The following is an 8162-nucleotide window of genomic DNA, read 5'->3' on the forward strand; positions in this document are numbered from 1 at the left end:
TCCCACCAAAAACCATCGTGGTGGGAACAGTGGGAACAGTGCTGGAGCTCCTGGCACAGACTGGTTTTCCACTGATTGTCTGTTTGTTTGTTTGTTTGGGATGTTGTTGGGGGATTTCAGTGGCTTTCTCTCCAGTTCCAGGCCTGGTCTCACTGCATGGTGTTGTTGGGGAGTGGTGCCTGATCAGGGAACGAAGCCAACATTAATTCAGAGGAAAACATCTGTTCTACCAAGCCTACAAAAACCAGGGAATTGAACAGACAGCTCCAGGGCTCCCCAGCAGAGCATTCAGTGCTCTGCCCTGTCTTTGTGCCTTGCCACCTACCAGAAAAGGATTATGGCTTCAGAGAAAGCTGCAGAGTCACAAATACCTGCTGGGTGGCTGCTGCAGAGCAGGAGGGATTCCTGCCAGGCACAGGCTCACTTGTGACAGACCCCTCACACCTCCTGGGAAAGGAGAACGAGCTCTGCCTGTTCCTTGGGCAGCCAGTTCTGCTGCCATAGGGACCTTTTTGGAGGTTTTATTCTGCTATCAAGAAATAAAGGCCCTTCTAGCTGGTTTTGTTACCCTGCTGTCTGTGCTTGTCAGGGCTTTGAGGGTTTCAGCATTTCTCCATTACATTTTCTGTGCTATTTTCTCTAAATCTGAGATGATAAAAGTGGCCATAGTGAAATATTCCTTCTGACTTCTTTCCTTGTATTAAACTCTACAGCCTCCTGTATCCCATGGCTCCTGGATATAAACTGTATTTTCACTGGATGAGAAAACACAGAGAAAACCCACTTTGGCTGAGCACGCTGCAGGGGTGATTCAATTGCCTTTCTTTTCATTTTCATGTATCAGGACAGAAGCACTCCCCAATAATGCCAGAGCATTTTGTCTCCTCAGTGTTCCTGCCAGGACATTTTGTTCCTGAAAATTTGGAGGCTGATCTATGATCTGCCTCTGGCAGAGCATCCTTATGCTAATGGTGGGCCCGGTGGAAATTTGCCATCCCTCCAAACAGCAGACACTGAAAATAGTGCCTGGGACAGCCCTGAGCCACCTCACATGGGAGAAAAGCTTTGCTACCTATAGTCAATAATTAATTTAATTTCTTTATCAATGCAGAACCTCTGCAGTCTCAGCACACCAAAGTGTTTGGTTGAATCATTGAATCCTGAAATGGGACAAAGCTGCAGTCACAATCTGAGTTTCCTTCCTGCATTAGCTCATGCACACATCTTACAAATAATGGATTTATTAAAATAAACAAACAAAAAATATTATTTAGGTTCCCCAGCAACCTGAGATTTAGTAGGGAAAACAGGCAAACTTAAACATCCTGAATGATCTCTCCTTGTAAATTAGCTCCAGAGAATATCATTCCATAAATGCTGGCTTTAGAAAATAACTACTGGCCACTGAATTATCCTGGGCTCAGAAAACATCTACTCCTGATGTTGAGACTTTGCAGGCAATGCTGGAAAGGAAAAGAGAAGAAATCCTGCCTTTTGCAGTGGTAGCAGCTTTAGAAAATACTGCTTTTTCTCCTGAGGCTGCAACTGAATGGTGCCAGAATGGCAGAAAAGTCCCAATACTGAAACACTGATCAAGTAATTGATCACAGGAAAAAAAGCCCATTCTTTAAAGGTAACTGTAGGTGACACCCTTCAAAAATGTTTTCAAGACTTGAGTAGGTAAAGCTCAATTCTGGGCTAAGCCAAAAAGCTCAGCAAGCATTTGAAATCTTGTGGTGAGGGGACTGCTGGGCAGACAAAGGGAACAGCAGCAAAACAAAACAAACAGCAAAAGGGAATCTCTAAGAGGCATCAGAAATTGTGATATATTTAAGCAATTAAATCCAAACCTCACAGCTACCCCATTTCTGCTGCTACCTGTGGCAGATTTATCTGATTTGCATCTCTAAGGAGCATCAAACCCAGGGCAATTAAATTCAGGCTGAGAGGCTGCAGCAGGTGAGGGCTGTGAGCTCCTGGAGCTGCAGGGGAGGGAAGCTCTGCTCTGGGAGAAGCTGCAGCAGCTCTGCCAGGATTGCTGAAGGTGAAGTGAAGGGTGAAGGGAGGGAACATTTCATTTCTTGGGGACCTCAGGGGACTGATTCCTTCCTGTTTGGGGGGAAATATTGAGGGTTGTGTGCTGCATCCCCCACTCACCCTGCTGGGATTTATAATCTGGCACATCCTTGCTTTTTTTTTTTTTTTTTTTTTTTTCCTTTTTTCCCTTTATTCTGCTGTTTGCTGTTAGAAACTCTGAGAAACTTCCTGGTAAAATTTTGGCTTTTATGGGTCAGAACAGTACAGCAAAGCCCCAGTGAGGAAATCCTGCTTTTCTTCTCTCATCCTAAAACCATGATAACCCTTGATTGCAATGAGGGGCGTTTGCAGCCTGGTAGTCTGGATCCTCAATTATTATTTCAGTTCTTTGGAATATTATTCCAGTTATTGATGTTGTTTTTTGCTTCTAATCTGCTGGTTTGAAATTGCACTAGAGACCTATAATTGAAATAATTTCCATAAACCATGAAAAATTCCAGTGTTCCAAAGTTAATGCATTGTTCTGTAGCTTTTGAGACCTCAGTTAATCTTTGTTTCAGCTGACAGAGCACAGGCATCTTTGAATTCAGGAGTTACCTCTTCCCTGCTGGGAGTTCCCCCAAGTTTTCCTAATTATCATCCTTAATTTCCCATCAGTGTCCATGGCTGTTGTGTAATAGAAAACAAGGCCAGGGAAGGGTGCACAGGAACTGTGGACTTGCACTTTAATTTTGTAGTTGTTTGGTGTTTTAGGATCTCTCCACTGGTGGGAAGCTGTGGTCAGGGATTAAATACAATCCTGGAGTATAAACAAGGCATAAATTAACATTAATGATTTATTGCTGTCTAAACAGGGAGGCAGAATTCAGACAGGAATTCCCTAGAGTGGAAATCAATATCAGATTTCAAAGATTCTTCTGATACCTCTTAAAATTCACTGAAAAAGCTGATCTCATCAGACTCTTATTGCTCATTCTTGTGCTTAATCTGTCACTGACAATGCAAGCAGTAGGTGTCTTTTAAAGATTGATGTTAAATATTTTCAAATCTGTTCATGCAGAGAAGGGACATTCATGTGTTGGTTTAGATTTAAGGGAGGTTTGGGCGGGAGTTGGTTTAATTTAGAACCTCCTCATAGTGGGTTTCTCATTGCAGTGATACTTTTTAATGACAGTGTCTTGTTTTATTATATCTTGGAGTAATTGATGTGTCAGGTTTTCCAATGTGTTCCTCAGACTATGATACTGAAAGAAAGTACAAGAAAGTATACAACTCATTTTTATCTGCTTCTTGGGGTATTAAAGACTGAGATGATGCCATAGAAATGCAACCAATTGTTGGCACAAGGTTTGTATGCTTTGGATTCAGACCCAGAGAAGTGCCAGGACCAGGTTTCTGAGTGAAAAGCAGCTGATTTCCAGCCAGAGTACACAGATGTGCTGTTTGATATGGAAAGCTGAACAAAAAATAAATAGCAATGTCACATTTCAGAAACGATGGTGATCTGTTCTTGTCCCACCAATCTCTGACAAACCCTCAGAGGCTCTGGATTGGAAAAACTGATCCTGTACATGAGCAGTGTGACACAGAGGCTTGTAAAGCTGTCAGCTTTGTGGCATGGCCATTAACATTGGTGGCACATCTTTGCACAGAAACATTCCCTGCAGAGGGGTGACAGGAGGGGCACTGGGCAGAATTTGAATCAGAGCAGCATCCTTCAGACACAAAATTTGGAGAGTTCCTGTTCCTTACGTCACAGAGAGGCTGTGTTTGGATCTGAGAGTCACAGGATGGAAATGTTCTGCAGCACTGCCAGAGTGAGGGGATTTTAACCATCAGAGCTGCTCTTATTTGAATCCTGCCCAGCCCAGCAGAGGCTGAGTGCTGCAGGGTGTGTGTGATGGTCACTGTGGTGATTCCTCAGGCTCACTTCATGCTGCAGGTGCAGCCCCAGATATGTCCCCAGTGAGGGGACAGGGAATTTGTCACCGTTCCAGCGGTGCAGGCTGAGAGAAATTCTCCTTCAAATGGAGCCAAGACATCCCAGGTTGGAAGAATGTGTTAAGAATAACAACAGAGGGCAAAAGTGTGAAATCAGTGGGGTTCCCTTTGCCTTTTTGGGGCTACCTAAAAACAGAGGCCAGGCAGAATTAAGGGAATAAAAAGCAGTTTCTATTTATTGAAGGGTCTCCAGGTACATTTTGGGCTGCACCCAAAAATGGCCAATGGGTCCCAGGTCTGACACTTTTCTAAGCTGGGTCCATTTGCACATTGGGGGTTCATCTCCCAATTGCAGCTGCAGGGAATGAAGTCATTTAGGGCAGCTTTGCTGCCCCCAAGTCCCTTTTGTTTCCATCTCTCAGGCCTGGGGCAGTGAGGTGTCCTTGATTGCAGGCCTGGGGAGGAATTGCTGTGTCTGAGCAGGATGGGGAAGCAGCAGCTGAGCCTGCACATGGAGTTTGGAGTCAGGCACTAAAGAACTGCAGCACTACAAATGGATAAAAAATGCAAAAGCTGAAATCCTAAGGCATCATTCAATTCCCCACCACCCCAGCCCATGTTGCACAGCTCTGTCACCAAAGTGCCAGCACTGTGTCCCTTTGAGGGGTTAATGAACACCCTGACATCCCATTCCTGCTCCTTCCCCCACAGCAGCACTTCTGTGAGGAGAAGAAATGCACAAATTATCTAAAGCTCATCTTCAAACTGAATTTTTATTTCTCTGGAAGAGAACTGCTGATCATTCACCCATCCTGGGTGCCCTCAGCAGAGATTAAAATGCAGCTATGAAAGACCTGTGACATTAGAACTGAATCTCATTAAGTCCATTTTGTGCAGCCCACACCACGAAAAGAGCAGATTATCACTTGAAACACTCTCCTCAAGCTTCAATAATTCCCAGAAAACTGCTGAGCTTTGAAGCAGTTTCTTCCATGTGAAGTTATTCTGATCAAAAGGAAGAGCTGTTTCTAAGGCTTGCTTTTGCTTTCTGATCAGTTTTCCTTCTTTTCCTTTCACCTCTTTTTGTTGGAGTGGTTTTTGGGTATTTTTCTTGTTTTGTTGTTTTGTTTTTAATTGCTGTGGGTGGAATATTGATTTTGGTTTATCAAAGTAAGATAACCAAAATCATATCAGTAGATTATGGTCTTATTCAGGAGGGTTTTTTTAAAATACCCAAACCATGGTAAATAGCAAATTATTTGATTTTGTTTCTTTTTCAAGGTTCCTCTTTTCCACTTGGCTTCAGTGTGGCTGCAGAAAGATTTGATGATAGTCTAATGACTGAGTAATAAAATTTTAAATCTTTAAGAAATAAAGCTTAAAACTTCTCCTCACGAAGATGAATTAAATCATTCAGGATAACAAAGGTGAAAAACGTTCATCCTATCATTTTTCTTTTTCCACTGAGCAGAAAGAGGAGGCTTTTCCAGATCCAGCAATCCCTGTGTGGAATTCCCAGCGTTGTGCACAGGAGCACTGGATCTGCTGGAAGCAGAGAAAAACATCCCACACATCACCAACCCCACTCCAGAGGGGGAGTTCTGTCACTCCCCTGCTGGATTCACAGGCCACGAGAGCACTCAGAGGACAAGGAGGGTGGACCAAGGAGTTTGGGGAGCTGCAAGTGGAGAATTCTTTGTGGGCTTGCAGAGTGTGCAGGAATTCAAACTCTAGATTGGGTTTTGTAACCAGAGCTCTGTGCCCCAGGTACAAGAACTCAATTCTCCACATATTTTATAAATGCAGGGCTAAACTCAGGCTGGGAGCTCTTCTGAGCCCTTTTCAAGCAGGGGAACAGCACCTTCCAGCAGGTCTGAATTAATTTCTAATCATTTAAACAGATTAAATCCCTTCTGAGCTTTTTAAATTGTATTTTCTTATCACAGTTTTAAATGCAGACTTTCAAATCTACCCACAATTTATGCAGACCAGCACAGCTTTGTTTAACACCACGCTTCTGATTTCACACCTCTAAAGAGGCCATCAGGCTGCTCTGTTTGCTGAAACCAAGGTGACAAGGAAACAGAGGGACACTGCAGCATCCTGCCAGTGCAAAACCCACTGGGACACTTGGTGGTAAAGTCCATGAAGGAATTCAGGAAAATTAATGGGTTAGTGTTAAAATTCAAGTGAGGGAAAACCAAAATCATCAGGTTGGTTTTCACAGTGTAGTAAATGCAAGGAAAAGTGTCCAGCAAAGTAAATGTAGAAATTCCCTCTGAACAAAGAGATTGTTTGGGAAAGGACAGTCCTGCTGTAAAAGTGATCTCTTGGGATGGAAATTCCAAGAGCAGCAGGGATAGCTCGGGGAGGGGCTGAAATCTGCCCTGAGCATTGATGGTCCTTAACCAGCAAAACTTCCATGGCTCTGCAGGAGGGATGGATGGACTGGGGGAATTGTTGACCCCAAACTGCTCCAGTGGATGTGGCAAAGGTTGGAATACAAAACAGCTGTGAAGGGACACCAAAGGAGGGCATTTCCCAGAAGTACCATTAGATGTGCTCCTGCTGGGGGTTTCAGTGTGGCACCAGCAGAGCAGCCGAGGAGAAAACCTGCTTGAGGATGGTCCCTAAATCCAGGCTAAATCCAATCCTAAATCACAGCAGCTCTGAGGGAAACACTGCTGCAAACTGGGATGAAGGCAGGGCAGGCCTTTGGAGGAATGTCAGTGTAAACACTGCTAAAATAGCCTCACTCTTCGTTTAAGTCAAGAGAAGGGCAGGATCTAATTTTGTAGAGTTTCTCCAAAAGTGCTTGAACTAATTATGAAGGCCCTGACTCATTGCTGCAATAGGTGAGGCCTGCACGTTGTAACAGCCTCAAACTCTTTCCTACCCTAAATCTTACAAGTGGGTACCTGAAGGAGAACAAAAGATGCTCTCAAAGCACAGTAATGCAGTTCAGAGTGGTGGTTTCTGTTGGGCTGAGCCCCTCAGACAGAGGGTGATGCACAAGGTGTCACACTGGGGCTGTTTTTCCCAGCTGGGTGCACACTGGAAAATCTGAACAGGAGCTGGTGTATTTGCAGCATTAAAAGTTGTGGCTGCACCCACCACTGACTCCTAGAGATACCCAATATCCTTGGATAAGTTCATGTTGATGACTTTGGACTGTTAAGGGGCAGAACTGGTGAAGCTGTGTTGAAGTTTGTGGAATTCTGAGCTACATTTCCTTTAAAAGTTATGGGCTGAAATAAACTGTCCCCCAAACCTGTGTGAGGCCAGCCATGAACTGCAGGGATAAAGGAGAATCCATGGAAATGGGGAGGTCTGGGGTTGTTTTCACAATGAACTGCACTTCCATGTGGGTGGGTGATACAAGAGCAGTGATGGGGCAAAAGGAGGGGTGAGCAGCAACAAGGAGATTAAAATGAACTCCAAGCTAACAGGAGAGATCCAGGTGATGGACTGGGAGCGCTGCCTGCTCTTTGCTCCCTGCCACCCAAAGGAAAACACAGCTGATGTCACATAAGGAGGATGCTGACAAAGAAATTCCATCAGTCATTTTTCCCTTTCTATCCCATAGCCAAACTCTCTTGTTGTTTTTAAGGCAGAGTAAAGCACTGCCGGTGTGCTCATTCCCTTGTTTCAGCTGTTTCTCTCTTCAGGTGATGCTCTGTGCAGCTTTAAGCTGAGAACAGCAGTTCAGACGTGCTCACCATTCTGTGTGACACTCTCCAAAAACCTGAGAAGCTCCAAAGTTGCCTGCTCAGGATTTTAATCAGGAGATGGGATCAGTTCCTCCCCAGATTATTCCAAGAGCTGACTTGCAGTGGATATTTCAGTGCTCGGATTAGCCACATAGTGTCACCCTAGACCATCACAAAGTCTAATGAGAGGCACTCAACCCAGTCCCCAGCTTTGCAAAGTCGTGCTGGGAATAAGCTGGGAAAAAGCTTTCTGCTTCTAAATAAATCACAAGCTTCCCAGGTGAATCTGTTTCATCCAGGATAACATTCCTGAAGCCAGTCTTGCTGCCCAGGTGTTGCTGCAGTTTTGGCCAGGAGCCACCTCAATGATTTGTGCTAATGTGCAGCAGCAAAGGGCTCTGTGCAAGTTCCTTTCTGCCCCAGAGCTTGGCCTCTGCACTCTCCAGATTTCAAGAGAATGTTCTTCATTATTCC

The 8162-nt window shown here is 44.4% G+C and overlaps 1 long non-coding RNA gene across 2 annotated transcripts; it reads left to right on the top strand.

Annotated features, from left to right (window-relative positions):
* Positions 1 to 1971: 1971 nt before the first annotated feature.
* LOC148183197 (uncharacterized) lies at positions 1972 to 7848 on the top strand. Of its 2 annotated transcripts, XR_015773688.1 has the most exons (3): positions 1972 to 2044; positions 5260 to 5323; positions 5450 to 7848. It is a non-coding gene; the product is annotated as an uncharacterized LOC148183197 (long non-coding RNA). The 2 variants fall into 2 exon arrangements; XR_015773689.1 differs by lacking the exon at positions 5260 to 5323.
* Positions 7849 to 8162: the final 314 nt, after the last annotated feature.

Source organism: Pseudopodoces humilis, chromosome 13 (genome assembly GCF_049639895.1).
Source record: "Pseudopodoces humilis isolate 2021_Gansu_Grassland_sample_001 chromosome 13, ASM4963989v1, whole genome shotgun sequence".
Classification (NCBI taxonomy): Eukaryota; Metazoa; Chordata; class Aves; order Passeriformes; family Paridae; genus Pseudopodoces; species Pseudopodoces humilis.